This window comes from Glycine soja, chromosome 9, assembly GCF_004193775.1.
Source record: "Glycine soja cultivar W05 chromosome 9, ASM419377v2, whole genome shotgun sequence".
In the NCBI taxonomy this organism is placed as follows: Eukaryota; Viridiplantae; Streptophyta; class Magnoliopsida; order Fabales; family Fabaceae; genus Glycine; species Glycine soja.
The window spans coordinates 15865975-15888747 of record NC_041010.1 but is presented as its reverse complement, the minus strand read 5'-3'; the positions used below and the strand labels follow the sequence as shown (position 1 = coordinate 15888747).

Sequence of the window (22773 nt, the reverse complement as noted above, 5' to 3'; positions counted from 1 at the left end):
AAATCTATCTTCGAAAATACCATCGCTCCCCTCAACTGGTCAATCAAATCATCTATCCTTGGTAGAGGATATTTGTTCTTGATAGTGACCTTGTTTAGCTGTCGGTAGTCTACACACATCCTCATACTTCCATCCTTCTTTTTAACCAATAAGACCGGCGCTCCCCACGGTGATGCACTTGGGCGAACAAATTGTTTGCTCAAAAGATCTTGCACTTGTGCCTTCACCTCTGCTAGTTCTACTGGAGACATCCTATAGGGCGTGATCGACACTGGATTCGCTCCAGGCACCAAGTCAATAATGAATTCCACCTCTCTCTCAGGTGGTAATTCACAAATATCATCAGGAAAAACTTCTGGAAATTCTGACACCACCGGTATACTACTAACTTCAGCGACTTCCTCCACATTCATGGAGAACAACACCATGTAAGTTCAAACATCCTCCGCTCCATCGTTGGCCACATTCTCTTTCAATGGTTCCTTTGGAACTACATTTCCACCAAATACTAGCATCTTCTCCTTGCAGTCTAGAAAGATATGGTTAGCAGATAACCAATCCATCCCCAAGATCACATCTAGATGAGCTAAAGGTAGGCAAATCAAATCCGCCATAAAAGATCGGCTCTCAACAATTATAGGACACTTTAAACACACCCGAGAGGTGGTTACAGGCTCATTAGTCGGAGTAGACACCACTATATCATATGGTAACTCCGTTGCACATAACCCCAACCTCTCCACACATGCATGAGATATGAACGAATGCGTGGCACCCGAATCATAGAGTACATCTAGGAGTTTATCAGCAATCAAACACTTACCCTATATCAAATCGTCGGAGGCAGCAGCTTCTGATCCACTCATAGCAAATACCCGGGAGGGTACTTTTTGTCTTCCACCACTAGTGTTGTTGTTGTTGCTAACATTACTGCTCCTTGTGGAATTAGTGGTGTCGCAACCTACCCTTCGGCGAGAGGGCGACGCGTGACTCGCGGGATGCGTGTTCCATGAAAGGAACATGCGCGGAGTCGCCACCAACGTTTATTTGAGGAAAACGTCGGAAAAACCGGAAAAGACGCGATCTACGAACTTTTAAGTGAAAGGTTTGGGAGTTGTATTTACGCACGGGGAAGGTATTAGCACCCCACACGTCGGTCCCAAGGGACGGCAGCCTTTAATCGAATGTGCAAACATGACCTTGATTTTTATGTTCCCTTTTTATGTCTTTATATCCTTTACACCTTTTTTATATTTTTTCTCTTTTTGTGGTCGACAAGGGTGTTTCCCTTTGCTCCTACGTATTCCTCAATTGCGATGAGGAAATTAGACCTACGTAGTTCTTTTTTTATCAAGTGATTCTTTTTTACTTAAAAGGTGATCATTTTAAGGCGTTGGACCTTGAAAATGATCCATTTTACTTAGTAAGAAATTAAAATGATAAACTTCAAAAACCTATTTTTATGGACGAGCTTGACTAGGCGAGTTGATTTTAGCCTTAGTTTCACTTTAGTTATTAGTCAATTCAATTAAGAATGAGAAATCCCAAAGAGAAAACGTCCGATTGATTTTCCGCTTTATTTTACTAAAAGACGTTTTTTTTATTATTATATTATTATTTTACCTCTTTTTTGATTTCCAACGTGGTTACGGCACGACCGAACGGTCGGAATTCATTTTAACCGAAGTTAACGGATAATACAATTCAAACGATCGGTGGAAATTTATTTTATTTTTAGGTTAAGCGAGAAATGACTTAAATAAAATGGTTTAAGCACGTCAAAAGGGGGTATAAAAAGTAAATGAAACGAGAATAAAAATACACGAAACACAATGTGGACCACCACGGATACATAGAATGAATCGAAAAGCTTGGTTCGAGGTACTTACCCGTTGAAGATCGAAGAACGATGAAGAATGAATGAAGAACGTCGAAGAACGGTCGAAACCTTCGCGAAATTCCTCACGAAAACGTTACGGAAACGTTTCGGAAGCGCCTCGGCTTGGATTTTCTTCACGGAAACAATTTTTCCAAGCAAATTCGAAAGAGAGAGAAGTGCCTAAGGGGCTGAACCCTTTTTCACTTCACTTCTCCCCCTATTTATAGAAAATTGGGGGAGAAGCTTGCCACCCAGCTCGCCCAGGCGAGCAGGGTTGCTTCCTCCAGAAGCAACAGCCTTCTGGAGGAATCTTCTGGAGGGCCCAAGTGGGCCTGGTTGTTATTTGCACCCCCATTTTTACTAAGTACACCCCCCTCTGCCTTTTTTTGGTGATTCTTTTTTCGTAAAGTTACGGAAACTTACGAATTTCGTAATGATACTTGTTTTCTTTCCGTAATGTTACGGAACCTTGTGGATTACATAATCATCCCCTTTTTGACTTACGGAATGTTACGGAACCTCACTAATTGTGCAATGATGCTTCCATTTGATTTTCGGTGTGTAACGGAACCTTACGGATTGTGCATCAATATTTTCTTTTGATTTCCGGCATGTCCCGAAATTTCACAAATTTCCTAATGATGGGTGCCAAGCACCTCACAAGGACCAAACAAAAGTTGCATGTCATCAAGCAAAGGTCCCCGGACGAAATTAGGGTATGACAAGTGGGTCCACGATTGATGGTGTTGGAATTGGCAGTTACCGTCGGTCTCCCAGTCACCCTACATTCTCGAGCATAATGGCCTACCTTGCCACAAACATAACAATGGTTCTCCTGTGTCTGCTGGAGCTGTGGACAATTCCTCTTAAGATGCGGTCCCCCACACTTAAAGCACTGTACCCCAGTCCCCCTTGACTGGCTCATGGTGGACGTAGCCATAGGTTGTTTCCCCTTGTTGCTAGAATATGGCTTCATCCTCTTACTACTGTTTCCTCTAAAAGGATGGCTTCTCTGTGGTCCTCCAAAGCCTCTAGCTTGCCTCTCCTTCATCTTGTCCTCAAAAATCCTGTACTTTGTCACCAGCTGATTAAAATCTGTGATCTGCATATAGCTAACCGCCTGTTGAATCTCCAATCGAAGCCCATTTTCAAACTGAGCACATAAATCTTCTTCATTCCGAGCATCTTGGTATTGAGGCCAATACTGTAGAAGTTCATTAAATTTGGTCGTGTATTCCCCAACGGACATGTTTCCATGCTTCAAATCCAGAAATTCCCTCGCCTTCCGCTTCCTAAGATCTCGTGGAAAATAATTTTCCAGAAATTTGTCCTTGAAGGCATTCCAAGGAATCACGCCTCCAGGTGCAGCAAATGAAGGCTTCACGAACTTCCACCAATTCTCGGCTTCTCCCTGGAGCATGAATGTCGCATAAGGGACCTTATGCTCCTCGAGGCAACCCATCGCCTCGAAAATCTTCTCAACCTCTGCTAACCACAACCTAGCACCTTCCGGATCATAGTCCCCACTGAACTTCGGCGGGTGGTTCTTACGGAAAGCCATGAGCCCCCGATACTCCGCCGGCTCCACATCACGTTCCTGCTCTAGAGTTTCCAGCACAGCTGTGATGCGGTCCAGGACATCACGGTTATGATCCCTACCACGTCCTGCCATACCTAACCCAAACCTGTAGGGAAGCTATTAGTATCCAAGAAATTCTACTAAGAGAGTGTACCACACAGGCTATGACAGTTACAACAAAATCCTTCTCTCTATACATACATATACACACAACAATTCTACTGAATCAATTGCACATTCCTGCTTAAGACAAGAAAGTAGAAATACATACAATGTGTGACTTAACGTCACTCCTCGAAACCTACTCCCAAGTTTCAGAGATACACAACATTCACACAGCAAGACCATAAACAGGTTCACTAGAATCCAACTTTTGCTCTGATACCACCAATTGTGGCGTCCCTAAATAATGACTGGTCTAATAGTAATGATTTAAATAACAAAACCATGGGAGCTTTTTTTTCTTTTTCTTTTTCTTTTTCATTTCTTTCTCTTTTTCACAGTAATTAAGTTCAGAAGGAAAATCATCACTATAGAGTCCTGAATGGCCAGTTCACAACTCTATCCGGAGTCATTTCTTTCTGATCACTCATAACCTCTAAACTATTTTGCTCTTTCAAAAATAAAAGTATACCAGCCATCATTTTAGGTCATCATGGGTAAAATAATAAAATAAAATGCAGTCGATGAACTCTTTTTCAAATAAAGTTTGTTAATGCTTTCTTTTCAAATAACAGATTAAACATAAGTACATTCATCATCTAAAGCTGTCCAAAATATGGGAGTTTTGCAAAATACATAGAGTCATCCAGAGCAAAGGTATCCAATGTAGTGGCTTCAGCCACATGTATACATTCATCAAATTCCTATACAATAGGTCTACCCATACAAAAACAAAAGAGTAAACCTAACTGTCTGTACTAGATACACCCACCCCCAAAAAGTATATAATCCTAGTCTAAGGAGTCGTCTGCTATGATGAAGAACCTCCACTAGTCGCTATCCCTCCGGGACCGCTCTCCTCCGTAGAGTCTGCCTCAGATGCCGACATGACGTCCTCAGGAGAATCCACCTCAGGGAGTGGGTCCTCATCACCCTCTAGAAAGTCAAGAGCATCCACAGCAGACTCAGGAGGTAGCTCCTCTAGGACCTCCTCGGGGTCTTCCTGCGATGACGTCACCTCAATCACTTGGTAGCCGTGAGTCGGATCGTGCCACGGAATCAGCACCTCGCATTGCCTTCGAGGGTCTCCCAAACTCCCTCTAGGCACTCCATCTCCACTCGGTCATGGATGAACTGCGCCGCCATCACGATCTACAAGGAATAAAAGAAAAGGGTAGACTCTTTCACGAGAGATCTTACTACAGTAGCAACACAATGTGTCCCATAACCACTACATGCAATTAAAAGGTGTGTCCCAAGGCTTTTCTTCTCTGGTAATCGATTACACAGCATTGGTAGTCGATTACCAGAGGCTCAACTCGAGTTACACAGCTTCAGAACATGAAAACCTGCAATATGCACTGTGTAATCGATTACACATAACTGGTAATCGATTACCAGTGGCCTGTTACTCTGTGTAATCGATTACACAGTATTGGTAATCGATTACCAGAGGCCTCCACAACATACTGTCTCCATTTCTAAGCCTGGTAATCGATTACACAGCATTGGTAATCGATTACCAGAAGCCCTCTCACGTTCCTGATCCCATTTTTAGGCCTGGTAATCGATTACACATACTTGGTAATCGATTACCAGAGGCCATCTTAACTTCCTGCCTTCATTTTTAAGCCTTGTAATCGATTACCCACCCTTGGTAATCGATTACCAGAGGCCATATTCCAAATATTACTCAAGATCCATAGCTGGCCAGCCACCACACAAGCCTCCTTGCTTTGTGGTCTTTGTTCTTTTATCGGTTGACTGCCAGGAGCTCGCCTGTTTAGGTACATCACAGGTTCTCACTGACTGACTATGCCCGGGTTGGGTCGGGATTGGTCAAGCTTGGTATTGGGCAATAGCACCCCACCTGACGTCCCCAAGGTCTCCGGAACCCTGCGACATATCTCCAGGTACCACTCTGTGGTCAACGAATAAAAGTAGGAAGTCTCACCCTTCCCCACTTCCTCACTTCAAACTTGTAGGATTATGGGGTACCCGTCACATGTGGTACTTGGTGGCGGTCGAGCGATGGTGCAAGTCGACTATCCACATCCACAAATCACACATAAATCCACCATCCCCAGTTGCCCACCTTGAACTGAGCTCACGTACTCCCACGTAGCCCTTATCCTCATTCCTCTCAACACCGGGTCCCCATCAATCCCCCCAAGCTTTCACAACATCCAAGCAATTTCAACATCCAAACATCATGAACTATCAAAACCAAGAAAACAGGGCAAAGGCAGAAAAATCTGCCCAAAACACATACCAATACCACAACTTTCCTTACTCAAATACCCCAGTAACATTCTCTTTGTTCCAATTCTTTCACCGTTGGATCGGCTCGAAAAGTTTACTGGAGGTCCCTAGTACATAAGTCTACAATTTGACCGTTGGGATCTTCTAGAAAACGTCCAGAACCCAATATGTACAACCCTTTCCACAAGCAGCCATGCATAAGCATTTTCTGCACAAGCACAAAATTTTGCTGCACATTTCAACAGCAAAATTCTGCATAATAGTGCAGATTTTCGAAATCACTCTTTCCTTCATCCAATTTTGCCCAAATTAGATCCTACAAGTCCTAAATCATGTATAAATCACATCTAAACCAAAGACAAGCTTCAGACCAAAGTAACTCAATATCTAGGTATCTAAAACCCCTCAATTTAGTGGATTTTCATGGTTTGAGAAGTGAAAATGAGAATGGGGTAATTTTGGAGCAAACTCTCATCTCACACAAGTCTATAAAATTAATCTAAACTTGCTCAAACTGGTTTTACGATGAAAACTCTACCGAATCAAAATTTGACTCCTAACACCCAATTTACCCTAGAAATGGCTCTTGCCTTCACTTTGGTCACTCAATTTCCTCCTTTGCACAGCCCAAGCTTTCCCACAGTCCTAAATGACATTTCAAACTAGGATTACCTCACTCTAACCTCCAATTACCACTAAATCCAGATTTGGCTTTTCAAATCCTCAAAGCATCACACTTTTCCACTCATATCACTACATTCTCACTTTTAAACCCTAGGTTAACTCTACCCTTCATCTCTATCAGTTTTCCATCAGCCATTTCAGTACACAAGCATCACAAGCATCATCATAAAAACCCTAAAACAGAATGGGTAAGCTTGACTCATACCAAACATGACACATTTAGCATGCTTTCATCAAATTTCTTCACAAATAACTATCATAAGGCATAAACCTAGTAAAACTACCCACCATATCTCCCAAAACCCCATGCCCACGAAAATTTATATGGGAAGAAGTCTACCCAAACCTGAAATGTGAAGTCCCACAATGGAGAGGTGTGCTTCACGATTCCGAAAATGGCCTTCTTTCGCGATTTGGAGCAGAAATGGTGTACAAAGGTTGGAGCTTTGATGGAGCTTCAATGGTGAGGAAGAAGAAAGGAATAGCAACGTGAGAAAGAGAGGGAGAAAAGCTTCTGAATTTTTGGGGTTGAGTGAGGAGAGAGAGAGCGTGGCTTGTGTTTAAAATGCTTCCTATTTTCTTTTTTTTTAAACAAAAGATGTGCCACATGTCTTCTTTTGAGTGGAGCAAAAAGGGTCCATTTTTTTTCTTGATGTGACTCATACCCAGTCACAAGAAGAGAAAAATCTGACCTTTGAAATGCTAAAATCCTGCCTCAGTTTGCGTGCCATTTCTCTGGTTCCAGTTCCTCGCGTTTCTCTGCACCCGTTGATCGAGGCCGTACCCGAATCAAATAAACATGAAAATGCAGTAACTAGGAAGTGATCCTAGGTCGTTTCCCAACGAGCAGTGACAAGCCAAATGTTCATAATATGCTGGCAGTAACAGTAACGATGGGGGGGGGGGGGTTTGGTTGTTTGGTAATTAAAGAGCAGAACAAATAAAATGGAATACGAAACTACTAATATTAAAAACGGGTTGTTTCCTCTGATTCAGAAGCCACTCTCTTATCCTGGGTTATGGAGAATTCGTCCCTAACAGTCAACCACTTAATCCAACCCTATTTCAATTTACTAAGCGAAAATCAACTTAGGGTTTTCAATACATGATTAGGCACCACATACACCAGTTAGCCCTTCGTCCATTAAGCATGAACGCAAGTTAGGCTCAGAGGCAATTAATCGAACACGAAGCGTGCACTGATTAATATTCACGAAATTGGGATAACTGGTGAAGGGAAAACTGCCAGGAAACCACATTACAAGCGAAACCTCAAAGAGAGTTGGGCTTCATCCTCATAAGGAAACAACACCAGAAAATCTAGCCTTCCATGGATTCAAACAGAAAACGCAATTGAAACATGAAGCAGAAACGTAAATGAACAGAAACGTAAATGAACAGAAACGTAAACGAACAGAAATGTAAAATGGAACAGAAACGTAAATGAGAGTAAAAGAAGAAGCAAGAACGAAATTGTAATTAGAAGCATAAAACGTAAAATTGCATTACAAACTCAGAAGCAGCAAAACAGAGAAAACGAAAAACCCTAAAACAAAGCTCTGAATAATGAATAGCATAACAGAATAGAATGTCTTGCACAAATCCCAAGGCAGCTATTTAAAAAGAGTCACTCAAAGTCACTGGGCCCTATTACAATACTCTGGCCCAAAACGAAATAAACACTGAAAAACATAAAATAAAATTGCGAAATTTCCTAATTAGAAATTAACTAAGGTAAGCGCTGCTTTATTTGCCCTCTTCAAGTCCACAACCAAAATCCGGATTAAGCCCAATGTTTCATTAATTCCTGAAATTAGATTAAAAACATCAAATTAGCTAAATGAGCCCAAGTTATAAAACTGCCTAATTAATTAACAATTAAGACCAATCAATAATTAAAATGGTGCAAAAAGGGTTTAGAAAATAGAAGAAAATGATGGCACATCAAAACCCCCCATACTTAGCCTTTTGCACTCCTAGGCAAAATGAAACAAAGAACAAAATCCAAGGATATCAGAGGGAGACAAACAAAAACATTCACATATTTCTAAATGAACATCAAGGAATGAAAGGAATGGGTAACATCTAACATAAGGAGATCCAAAAAGTCAAGACATTCATGAAAATCATCCTAGCAACCCAATCATGGCAAAATAGTTAATCAGCTCAAGAATGAAAAGTGATAAAGCCTCACAAGATATACACTCTATCTCTCAAGTGTCTAGGCTACTATTTACCCTCAAAGCACCCATGAAAGCAAACACCACATAAACTTGGCAAGATTCTAAAATTGACAATCAACCCATAAACACAAGCACATGAGGATCAAAAGGTCTTTTAAGGTTGTAATGGGGCCAAGGACAAGGTATGGAGAAATATGGAATAAGTGGCTAAATCCCAAAGGAATAGAGGAGCAAAGGGGAATAAGTGCATTTTAAGAAAAATAAGAAAATAAAAAGAAGTAAAGATAAAAATTAAACATGAAGAGTAGAACCAAGAGTTTCATCATTCTTGTGCCATTTAAGATTTTATTCACTCAACTTTATTGCTTTTCTTTTTCTTTTTTTCGAATTTTTTTTTTTTTTTCGAATTTTTTTTTTTTACTCTTTAGCCTTTGAGAAACAACATTTCATTCAGCATGTCCAACATTTAACCAATATACAATGTACATCAAGTATGGCCCAAAATACATCATGAAGCATAGCCAACAAAACAAGTTGTCCAATGAAACAAAAACCCCCCCACACTTATTCCCAAAACAATTCCAAAGCTCCAAAATTCCTTAAGGATATGGTAATATCATGGTTTTTCACTTAAGGCTTGTAGTGAGCTTCAAAACAAGGAAAGGGAAACAAGGCTCAAAAGGGCTATCAAAGGAATTAATTCAAGGTAAGTCCATTTGGCTAGAGCTTATAAGAACAAAATTGCCTTAATCATTTCCAAATATGCATGTGAATTAGGACGCATCAACAAGAATCAAGCCAAGGCTATTGTGCAAGCAATCAATGGGGCAAAACACACCAAATGATTATAATGATGGATGGCTCAAATTCTCACAAAGGTAAAATCATCACTTTCAAATTGAGCTTTCAAAACTATCATGACATGTAGAGAAGAATCAAGGATTTCAAGTCACAAAATGTCAAGAACTTTATTTTCAAAACAATTACCCATTTCTTGAACATATCCTATAATTCAAAGAAAAACATGCAAAGTCGTACGTGCACACAAAATTGACCCAAAATATTAAACTAAAAATCCGACGAAACTAACAACATTAACAAATTAACACAACTAACAAATTAACAAAACCATCAAAACTAGCAAAACCAAAGAACACTCCCCCCCCATACTTAAACAACACATTGTCCTCAATGTAGCACAATTAAAAGATTAAAAACAATTAAATCATCAAAGAGAATCGGACAAGTGTAATAAAAGCAAAGAAGGAGATAGGAAAAGAAAAACTCCCTAAGTCATGGTGGAGGAAGAGTAGGGTGGAGTAAGGAAGTCTCTTCCACCACTACGTCCACTAAAGAAGGGTTCGTGAGGAATGGCTTAAGTCGATGTCCGTTGACCTTGAAGCTCTTATTTGTGGAGTCGCTTTTGATCTCAACTGTACCATAAGGAAAAACATTAGTAACAACAAAAGGACCAATCCACTTAGACCTCAACTTACCACTCATGAGTCCAAGCCTAGAATTATACAATAACACTTTTTGCCCAACCACGAAGTCTTTTTTAACTATCATGCTATCATGGAACTTCTTGGTCTTTTCTTTGTAGAACTTGGCATTCTCGTAGGCTTCTAGGCGGATTTCATCTAACTCACTCAGTTGCAACTTCCTTTCCTCGCCAGCTTGATCCATAGAGAAGTTGCAAGTCTTCACTGCCCAGTATGCTTTGTGCTCAATTTCCACTGGAAGATGACATGCCTTTCCAAAGACAACCCGATAAGGAGACATTCCTATGGGTGCTTTGTAGGCAGTCCGATGTGCCCAGAGAGCATCATCAAGCCTGGTACTCCAATCTTTCCTGCTTGGCTGCACAATCTTCTCTAGAATTCTCTTGATTTCCCTGTTAGAAATTTCTGCCTGTCCATTAGTCTGGGGGTGGTATGGTGTGGATACTCTGTGTACCACCCCGTACTTTTTAAGCAGGGCATGCATTGTCCTGTTGCAAAAATGGGTTCCTTGATCACTAACAATTGCTTTAGGTACTCCAAACCTGCAAAACAGATTAGACCTGACAAAGTCTGCGACAACTTTAGCATCATTAGTTCTAGTGGGCTTGGCTTCCACCCATTTTGAAACATAATCAACTGCAAGGAGAATGTAAACATAACCAAAAGAGACAGGAAAAGGACCCATGAAATCTATACCCCAGACATCAAACACCTCACAGAATAGCATAGGTTGCTGAGGCATTTGTTGTCGCCATGTAAGTGTATTTCCTGCTCTCTGACACTGCTCACAAGTGCTGCAGATCTTCCACGCATCTTTAAAGATGGTGGGCCAATAAAAACCACAATCAAGCACTTTGTGAGCTGTCCTTTGAACACCCAGATGACCTCCCGGTGCGGAAGAATGACAGAACTGCAGGACTGAGTCAGTCTCATGATCTGGAATGCACCGTCTAATGACCTGATCACTGCACAATTTCCACAAGTAGGGGTCATCCCAAATAAAATGCTTAGCATCACTTTTAATCTTATCTTTTTGGGCCTTAGATGCTAAGGGAGGAAAAATAGAGGCAACTAAATAATTGACAATGTTAGCAAACCAGGGAGTAGAAAGAGAGTCAGAAATACTATACAATATATACAAATGATCATCAGGGAAATCATCCCGAATAGGTGAATCTGCATCAGAGACACGTTCGATCCGACTCAAATGATCAGCAACTAGATTTTGTGCTCCGCTCCTATCACGGATCTCCAAGTCAAACTCTTGGAGCCAGAGCATCCATCGGATCAACCTAGGCTTAGAATCAGCCTTCTTCAACAAGTACTTTAGAGCTGCATGGTCAGTATAAACAATAATGCGAGTACCAAGCAAATAAGATCGAAATTTTTCAAGAGCAAAAACTATGGCTAGAAGCTCTTTCTTAGTAGTAGTATAATTTGCTTGGGCAGCATCTAAAGTCCTAGAAGCATAATATATCACCCTGGGCAATTTATCAATTTTCTGAGCAAGGACAGCCCCCAATGCATAATTTGATGCATCACACATAAGCTCAAAAGGGGCTGTCCAATTGGGTGCCTGGATGATGGGGGTGGTAGTCAACGCTCTTTTGAGGCAATCAAAAGCCTCTTTGCATCTGTCATTAAAGTCAAACTCCACCTCCTTTTGCAACAAGTTGGACAGTGGAAGGGCTACTTTGCTAAAATCCCTTATAAAGCGCCTGTAGAATCCTGCATGACCAAGAAAAGATCGCACCTCTCGCACACAAGAGGGGTAAGGCAATTGTGAAATAACAGAAATTTTTGCAGGATCTACTTCAATGCCCTTATTGGAAATAATGTGGCCTAAAACTATACCTTGCTCAACCATAAAATGACATTTTTCAAAATTTAGAACAAGGTTAGTTTCAATGCATCTATTCAAAACTTTTTCCAAACTATTCAAACAACCATCAAAAGAGGATCCATATACAGTGAAATCATCCATAAACACCTCTATGCAATTTTCTAAAAAATCACTGAAAATACTAATCATGCACCGCTGGAAGGTACCAGGGGCATTGCACAGGCCGAAAGGCATCCTCCTATAAGCAAAAGTGCCGAAGGGGCAGGTGAATGTGGTCTTTTCCTGATCCTCAGGAGCAATAGTAATTTGCATATAACCAGAAAAATCATCAAGGAAACAGTAGTGGGATTTACCTGCCAGGCGTTCAAGCATCTGGTCAATGAATGGCAGGGGAAAATGGTCCTTTTTGGTAACCTGGTTCAGCCTCCTATAGTCAATGCAGACTCTCCAACTGTTCTGCACCCGAGTAGGAATCAGCTCCTCCTTCTCATTTCTGATCACTGTGAGGCCAGTCTTTTTTGGGACTACCTGGACGGGACTCACCCATTGGCTGTCGGAGATAGGATAAATGATTCCAGCTTGCAAAAGCTTGGTTATCTCCTTCTTCACTACATCAAGAATCACCGGGTTGAGTCTTCTCTGTGGCTGTCTTACTGGTTTAGCTCCATCTTCTAAATTTATTCGATGCATACATGTGGATGGGCTAATACCAGGAATGTCCGCCAGGGTCCAGCCTATAGCCTTCTTATGCTTCTTGAGAACTGACAACAACTTCTCCTCTTGCTCATCAGCAAGGGAGGCAGATATAATCACTGGAAAACTCTTGCTATCATCCAAGTAAGCGTATTTTAAATTTGATGGCAGAGGCTTCAATTCTGGTGTGGTCGGCGGGACAGTGGTAGAAGGAGATGGTTTCTCAGCCTTTACCTCATAAAGAAAGTCAGAGGTATGTGTACTTCCTGAAACATGGTTAGTCCTATCTGACTCTATAAAATCAATCTCAAGAGGTAAAACACCACCACCAGGCATGCAATCAATATCACTCTCAGATTCACTCTCAGCATCAAATTCAGACATATGATCAAGTACAATTTCAGACTCAATGCATGAAGAGTGAGAGGCATGCAGATTAGAATAAAGATCAGTCATGTATTCATCAACAACATGGTCAATTATTTCAGCACGAAATACAGAAAGATCTTCATATGGGTATTTCATAGCATCCAGAATATTAAAATGAACAGTTATGTCACCAAATTCCATAGACAGTGTGCCTGCATAAACATCTATCTTAGTTCTAGCAGTTTTCATAAAGGGTCTGCCTAGAATGATGGGAACTGATCCTTGAGAAAATCCATCTTCCATATTCAAAATATAAAAATCAACAGGGAAAATCAGTTCACCAACTCTAACTAAGACATCTTCTATGAAACCAACAGGGTAGGTAACACTTCTATTAGCTAAATGAATTACCACATCAGTTGACTGCAAGGGGCCTAGAGATAGAGAATTAAAAATAGACAGAGGCATAACACTAACAGAAGCTCCTAAATCTAGCATGGCATTGTCAAACTTACTATTCCCTATGATACAAGGTATGCTGAATGTACCTGGATCTTTACATTTTTCAGGAATTTGAGGAACAGATTTACCAATCAATGCGGAGACATTTCTGCCCATGCTAATTCGTTCACTTCCTTTAAGCTTCCGCTTATTAGTGCACAGCTCCTTCAAGAATTTGGCATATCTTGGAATTTGCTTTATTGCATCCAACAGAGGTATGTTTACCTCTACTTTTCTAAACGTTTCCAAGATCTCTTTCTCTACCTCTTCCATTTTTTTGTTGGAAACTGCTCTTGGAGGGAATGGAAGAGGGGGAATGTGCTGCTTCTGCAAATCAGAATTACCTGTGGAAGAAGATTCACCTGCACAAAAATTGTTAGGTAAATTTTTGTCATCACCTTTTTCTGGAATAGAGTGAAGTTTGGCAGGCTCATTTGCAGATGAGGACGGTGCTACGGGTTGAGGTCCTTGACATTGCTTTCCCGACCTCAATGAAATGGCACTGACATTTTTGGGATTTTGGACAGCTTGAGAAGGCAGCTTGTCAGAATTCTGGGACTGTTGTTGATTCAATTGGGTAGCCAATTGTCCCATCTGATTGGTTAAGCTCTGAATGGAGGCTCTGGTCTCTTGCTAAAAATGCATGTTCTGCATAGTCATTTGCCTCACAAGTTCTTCGAGGGAAGGTTGTGGAGGGGCCTCAACTGTTGGTTGTTTCTGGGGTTGTTGCTGTTGTTGGATTGGTGGAGGAATGTATGGTCTGCTTGGGCCAGCAGCATTTTGGAAGGAAGGAGCAGGCTGCTGTTGTTGTTGCTGAGGGTTGGACCATCTGAGGTTAGGGTGATTCCTCCATCCAGGGTTGTATCTGTTGCTGGAAAGGTCATAATTGCTCTGCTGTGGTTGATTTTGCTGCTGAGGTTGAGGAGGTCTATTGTATATATTTGCTGCATAAGCTTCAGGCTACTCAATTGCTCCAGGTTGCTGCATGGAAGGGCAAAGGTCTGTATGGTGGTCAGCAGAGGAGCACAAACCACAAACCCTTGCGACAGGTACAGATTTTTGATTCAAGGCCAGCTGGGTTACCAAGTTGACCAATGCATCCAGTTTGCCTTCAAGCTTCTTAGTTTCAGATGATGCAGATGGGTTTGTAGCTACCTCATGCACTCCTCTAATGACTATGGCATCATTTCTGGCACTAAACTGCTAGGAGTTGGAGGCCATCTTCTCAATTAAATTTCTGGCTTCAGCAGGAGTCATGTCTCCAAGGGCTCCACCACTGGCAGCATCTATCATACTTCTCTCCATATTACTGAGTCCTTCATAAAAGTATTGGAGAAGAAGCTGTTCTGAAATCTGATGGTGGGGGCAACTGGCACATAGTTTCTTAAATCTCTCCCAGTACTCATACAGGCTCTCTCCACTGAGTTGTCTAATACCTGAGATATCCTTCCTGATGGCTGTGGTCCTGGAAGCAGGGAAAATTTTTTCTAAGAATACTCTCTTAAGGTCATCCCAGCTCGTGATGGACCTTGGAGCAAGGTAATACAGCCAGTCCTTTGCCACTCCCTCTAATGAGTGAGGAAAAGCCTTCAGAAATATGTGATCCTCTTGGACATCTGGGGGTTTCATGGTGGAGCAGACAATGTGAAATTCTTTCAAATGTTTGTGCGGGTCTTCACCTGCAAGGCCATGAAACTTTGGAAGCAAATGAATCAGTCCAGTTTTAAGAACATATGGGACATCCTCATCAGGGTATTGGATGCACAAGCTTTCATAGGTGAAATCAGGTGCAGCCATTTCCCTTAGAGTCCTCTCACGAGGTGGAGGTTGTGCCATGTTCTGAGAATGTGCAAAATCAGAATGCTCAGAATCAGAATGCTCAAAATTATAATGCTCCAGATCAGGATGTTCAAAATCACCAATAACAGAATGCACAGATTCACCAGTTATGGAATGCTCAGAATGATCAAAAGGTATAAAATGATGCCTAACTAATCTATGAAATGTCCTATCTATCTCAGGATCAAAGGGTTGTAAGTCAGATGGATTGCCTCTAGTCATACACTACATTCAGCATGCACACAACTAGTTGCCTTGTCATGTAAATAAAGGTGTAGGTTTGAACTACAGCTACCCTCAAATGATATCCAAATGACTTGAAATTTTGTGAGCAACCTTATAAAATGATGAGAAGATAGCACAAAAAATTTCAGACAAAAATTCAAAGTCTAACTATGAAAGCTAAAAATGGTAAGTTAAGAAAAATAAGTGAATAAAACTTGAAAAATAAAAAACTTTTGACAGAATCGCTTTTTTTTGGACGATGGAGATTTTTTTCTACCCCAAATGCATATATAATAATTGCGATTCTGATAACCGGAGCAAAAGTTATGGCCGTTTGAAGTTTTGACAAACACAAAATTTGCTAGTTTTTTGGAACTTTCAAATCTGACCAAACTAAAGGCTCTAGCTATTTTTCCCACAAAATATGGATTAAAAGAAGTTACCACAAAAAAATTCAGCCAAAAATAACAACCCTAGCTACTAAAACAAAAAATCTCAAATAATTCAGCATGGGTGGTCGCTAAAATCCGTCTCTAGCTGATTTCTACTACTACTCTGTTTTTGCCGCAAGCTGATTTCTACTACTACTCTGTTTTCAAGCACAATCTTCACAGCAAAACACCCAAGACTGAAACAGGGGAAACGCTTAATGGTAAAACTGAAACAGAACACACATTAAACAAAACACCAGGACACTAATCAACACTAACACACATACTAACAATTAAAACACGAAAGGATTAAACACACAACACTAGCTAGCTATTATGAACCTTTGGACACTGCTCCCCGGCAACGGCGCCAAATTTGATCGAGGCCGTACCCGAATCAAATAAACATGAAAATGCAGTAACTAGGAAGTGATCCTAGGTCGTTTCCCAACGAGCAGTGACAAGCCAAATGTTCATAATATGCTGGCAGTAACAGTAAAGATGGGGGGGGGGGGTTTGGTTGTTTGGTAATTAAAGAGCAGAACAAATAAAATGGAATACGAAACTACTAATATTAAAAACGGGTTGTTTCCTCTGATTCAGAAGCCACTCTCTTATCCTGGGTTATGGAGAATTCGTCCCTAACAGTCAACCACTTAATCCAACCCTATTTCAATTTACTAAGCGAAAATCAACTTAGGGTTTTCAATACGTGATTAGGCACCACATACACCAGTTAGCCCTTCGTCCATTAAGCATGAACGCAAGTTAGGCTCAGAGGCAATTAATCGAACACGAAGCGTGCACTGATTAATATTCACGAAATTGGGATAACTGGTGAAGGGAAAACTGCCAGGAAACCACATTACAAGCGAAACCTCAAAGAGAGTTGGGCTTCGTCCTCATAAGGAAACAACACCAGAAAATCTAGCCTTCCATGGATTCAAACAGAAAACGCAATTGAAACATGAAGCAGAAACGTAAATGAACGGAAACGTAAATGAACAGAAACGTAAACGAACAGAAATGTAAAATGGAACAGAAACGTAAATGAGAGTAAAAGAAGAAGCAAGAACGAAATTGTAATTAGAAGCATAAAACGTAAAATTGCATTACAAACTCAGAAGCAGCAAAACAGAGAAAACGAAAAACCCTAAAACAAAGCTCTGAATAATGAATAGCATAACAGAATAGAATGCCTTGCACGAATCCCAAGGTAGCTATTTAAAAAGAGTCACTCAAAGTCACTGGGCCCTATTACAATACTCTAGCCCAAAACGAAATAAACACTGAACAACATAAAATAAAATTGCGAAATTTCCTAATTAGAAATTAACTAAGGTAAGCGCTGCTTTATTTGCCCTCTTCAAGTCCACAACCAAAATCCGGATTAAGCCCAATGTTTCATTAATTCCTGAAATTAGATTAAAAACATCAAATTAGCTAAATGAACCCAAATTATAAAACTGCCTAATTAATTGACAATTAAGACCAATCAATAATTAAAATGGTGCAAAAAGGGTTTAGAAAATAGAAGAAAATGATGGCACATCACCCGTCGAGGCCAGTTTTCAAAAGTAGGCAATATATATATATCAGAACGCTCAGAATGAAACCCCGAGCATGGTTCAGAGGTTGGTTTCGTTAAATTTTAAGTTGCACGCAAAACGATAATTTTTAGACTAATTAATTGAGAATTAACCTATAACTATCCAGTTATGGAGTTCTCTTCGTTAATTAGCCTAACCCGCGTATCTTTCCCCCAATATACCTACTTCTACCAAAAGTATATATATATATATATATATATATATATATATATATATATATATATATACACTGAATAATACTTATATGTAATCATTGAAAATGCATCGTTTACAAAATTTCGGATAGAAATTTCCAGGATGTCACAGATGGCATGAGATGAAATGCAAAGATTGGACCTCCTATTAGTTGTTATCAATGAATAGTTGAAACACTTGTGCTTGAGTGAAATAGTAGCCGTGAGACTGTGGTTTGAGCTACTTTCCTTGATATCTGTCTTATGATTAACTTCATCTAACGATATAGTTCACATTTTGTTCTCCTATTTGTCTAGCTGCATATTCTGTGAAAACAAGTGATAGGTACACATTGCTTCATCTTTCTCATCATGCAATCAATAAATTTTTATGCATACACCTTTGTACATAAACACTGCATGTTTTACCACTTGAGGACAAGTGAGTTGTTCTCTTTTGCTTTAGGACAAGCAAAACTGTAAATTTGGGGGAGTTGTTAGTCGGTGAAAACGACTAACTTTTGTGTATAAAACTTGTGCATTTTGTATCAAACTTCTCCAAGCTATAGTTGTTTTATAATGTTATAAGTACTTTGTGTTAAATATAGGTAATAGATAATTTATACTTTTTTTTGTGTTTAATAATCAATTTCAGGTTAATTAGGCAAATTGGCAAAAGTGTTGTTTTCACCTTCTCGCTAAGCCAATCTACTGGCTTAGCGAGCATTTGCTAAGCGCGACATTCAGTGGCTAAGCGCGAGGAAGAATCCAGAAGAAGATGAGTTGTCAAGTTCGCTAAGCGCACCGCTCCAGGTCATCAAGCGCACCGCTTCAGCTCATCCGCTAAGCGAAACAAGCGACTAAGCCAAAATCCACTTAGGCGTGCTAAGCGATCCAGATCTACGCTAAGCGCACAAACATGAACAAGGCCACCTATTTAAGCCTGAAATCAGATTTGCAAAGGGAGTTTGGAGTTTTTCTTGAAGAAGCCTCTGCATGCACAAGAATCTGGCCTTGGCTTGAAGCTTTTGCATGTTTAGGAAGTTCTAGAGAGAGAAAGGTCCAAGTTCCAAAGAGTTCTGAGAGATTTTGTTGTGTGAAGATCTGTAGAGATGCGAGTTCAAAGCGGAAGCCGTTCTGAGAACTTGAGATGAGTTTGTGAGTGATTGTGAGAACCTAGAGGTGAAGGAGACATCCTCACCACTTGTGCTTTTGCAGTCTTTCATCATGTTCTTCTCTTTGTTGTAAAGGAGGTTTTCAGACTATGGAAAGCTAAATCCTCTGTTGGATCTTCCCTGTAGGTACCTGATGTAAATATATTTCTATCTATGTAATGATGTTTTGTGTGTTCTCTGTGCTATCTGCTTTTCATTCCAGTGTGCTTTTACCTTGATCACGTAGATGCATACTTTTTTAGGGTCATTCAACAGTGGGAACTGGTCTGATTCTAAAGTCTTTGGTAGTACAGGACTAAGTTGTTGTGCTATCACAAGGGATCGGGGTACAAGAACTTAGTTGTGTATGTGTGTCTTAATGCGGTCTTGGTTGAGTTTAGTCTTACAAGAGGGATCTGTGGACGAGGCTCGATTAGGACTAGGCTAGGCTATCATGAGGAATCGAGGTCTTGCAGTCCAGGAGACAATATAGGAACGCATGAGCATTGTTAAATAGAGAACATCTTTTTTAGCATCTGGAACCTATGAGGAAGACCAATGCGTTCTCTACTTGTTTTTACACAGTATTTCTCTTAGGTGATTTTCTTTCTTTTTGCCAAGAGAGTTTAAATACCTGTTCATAACCACAGTTATATTTTCATACCAGACGCCTATTTATCGAAATAGCTTTCCAGAAAACATAAGTTCCTCGAGTGTTCGATACTTAGTTCTTATTGTTTTATACTACTTGTGTGATCTGGTGCACTTGCCGGCCACAAACAGCCTTGTATTTCAGGCTCTATAATGTAGGTAGGGTACCCTAGAAATGTAGGATTTTTTAGCCCTTGTATTTTAGGGCACCTAGACTAGTTTTTGTATTAAGAGTAGTTTTATAATTTCACATGCATTAAGTGAATATTTGATGTGTGTATTGGAAAATAAATTTAATTTAATTGGGAGGAGCCCAATCCAATTAAATTTTAGTGGGGGAGGTGAGCATTTGCTTGCTACACCCCATTGCCACATCATATAGTCACACTTTGTACATGTTCTTCATGCTTTACATGCCTCATGACACCTAAGCACACTTAGTGGAGAATCTTGGACTTGATCTTGGATTAGTGGGCTGAACCATAGCTAAAATTCACTAATCATAATTAATGAAATTTTGGCTCCACAATTTGGCTCCACAAATTCAATTTCAAATTCAAGTGAAATTCGAATAGAAATTCAAATTTCCCTCCAATTTTATGTGACACTTAGGCTATAAATAGAGGCCATGTGTGTGCATTTTTCAACTTTGATCATTTGAGAATTACACTTCAAAGTTCAGACCTCTTTTGAGGCACAAAATTCCATGCTCCTTCTCTTTTTCTCCCTTTACTCATCTTCTCCTACCTTCAAGCTCTTATCCATGGCTTCCTATGGTGGTGAGCTTCTTCTTTACTCATCTTCTCCTTGAAGTGGTGTCTCTAATCATCTTTTTTCCTTCTCCATTCCGCTGCCATTGAACTTCGAGAAGCAAAGGACTTCATTGTTGAAGAAGATCCAAGGCCTACAAGCTCCACATGGAACTACATCATTTTCACTAATTTATCAAAAGTTACAAAGTATTCTTCAATGTCACTTTTGGCTCTTACTTACCCCGAACTTGACTTAACTTAATATTTTTTTTCCTACCAAGCCATTGTTGGCTTTAAACAAATCAACAAGATTTGTTGGAAGTTTGCACAATGACTAATATAATATCATCTTACAAAAGGATATATCTCTTATTACTTCAGTCTTTTCGATCTCTCAAGGTTTACTAGGAGTTTTAAGAGCTTAGTATCTATACAAAGATTTACAAAAAGCTTTACAAGAAAGAAAGAATGAATGATTCACGCAAGTTGATTTGTATCTTGTATCATCAAAGCTTATTCTATTTATAGCCTATCTACAAGTATCTTTTGTCTCTCAATGATTGAATTATTCACTTTGTTCTTCATCTTAAGTCTTAAGGTCGTTTGAGTATTTAATGCATTAAATTCACATTTTTTCTTCATGCAAAGTCCATACGGATAGGTTGGTGTGTCTTACACTTTAGTAGGAAATTCACTTCTTCCATCATAGCAAGTCTGTACCAATAGAGCATGCCTTTTAATGAAGATCAACACTTCCAGAGTGTGGACTTCTCTTATTTTTCATAGAACTTTGACAGATCCAAGGAGAATGTTTTCTACAAGAGAGAATCTCAGACAGAGAATATTAAATGAAGGTCTTAAATGCATTGCTTAATGTTATGCCAGATCATCTTATATGGATGTATTGTCTGAAAAACTAAGACACAAGAATACATGCCATGATCTGATAACACATCAGACATAACTTTAATCATTTGTATTTATTAACATCTAATAAAAATAATTAGGAGTCATAATTCAAATTTAAGATATAAATGTCTTTTGACTTAACAGTTATTCTACTATCATTGTTGAAGGTCCTACCCCAACCCCTATCTCAAAATGCTTCTTTCTTCTCTTTGATAAAATTCCCTCTTTATTGTTTCTACCAGCTACATATTAAAGTCTCATCAAAAGAAATAAAATTAACTATGTCAAGATCACTACCACAACAGTCACCACCATCGTGATCGTCACCATGATCACCGTTGTCGCCACCAACATGATCTTCATTATTGTTACCACCGTGATAATTGTTGTTTAGTTAATCTTTTATAGATTTGATGATATATTGAATTTTAATTTGAAATTTTTAATATTTTAATCTCAATCGTTTATTATTTTTAATATTGATATGATAATTATTGTTAGTTGTTCTCATAGGAGTCGTGCTCTCTCTTTCTCTCTCTCTCTCTCTCTCTCTCTCTCTCTCTCTCTATATATATATATATATATATATATATATATATAATGGGCCGATATCAAATTAGTGGGACCTCATGTGCTAAGAATATTTGTTAGCCTTATGAAAGAAAGTTAGGGGTGTTCATCAGTCTGGATCAACCCAACGATCCAAACCAAATCAATTAAATTGGTTTGGGTTTTTTTCTAGTTCGAGTCCAAACCAAACCTAATCAAACCAATTAGAATCGATGACAATTGGTTCAGGTATCGAATTGAGAATTTTCAAATTCGAACCAAACCATATATATATATATATATATATATATATATATATATATATATATATATATATATATATATATATATATATATATATATATATATAAATTATTAATTTTTATTATTTTTTAAATGCTGAAGTTAGTTATATTTTTATGTTGTTTTGTGTATCTTCTTAGCGTTTTATGTCCATCACACATAGAGACTCACTTTAACACTTTAGTTCCCCTTTCTCACATAACCCAAAAAGGGCGCCGCATGCGCACATTCATAGAGTCTCCTCCACTTGTCATTATGGCTCCTCATGATGGTCATTGAGTTTTTGAGACTCCTTCGAACCTCCACCCAATCGGTGTTGGCAATTAAACTTTGATTTTCAGACCTCTTCACAATGGATTTGACTAATTTGGTGTATTTCATATGATTATATGTTAATTTTGGGACAAACTGTTATTTTTTATTATTATTTTTTTGAAACAAATTTTTTTATTGTTTTTTATTGGATATCCGATAATCCAAACTAAACCAACCCGTTCGACATTGATTTGGTTTTGTTCGA

The 22773-nt window shown here is 39.4% G+C and overlaps 1 non-coding gene across 1 annotated transcript; it reads left to right on the top strand.

Annotated features, from left to right (window-relative positions):
* The first annotated feature begins 15008 nt into the window (after positions 1-15008).
* Positions 15009-15115, top strand: LOC114369085. The gene has a single exon (XR_003657543.1). It is a non-coding gene; the product is annotated as a small nucleolar RNA R71 (small nucleolar RNA).
* The last annotated feature ends 7658 nt before the right edge of the window (positions 15116-22773 follow it).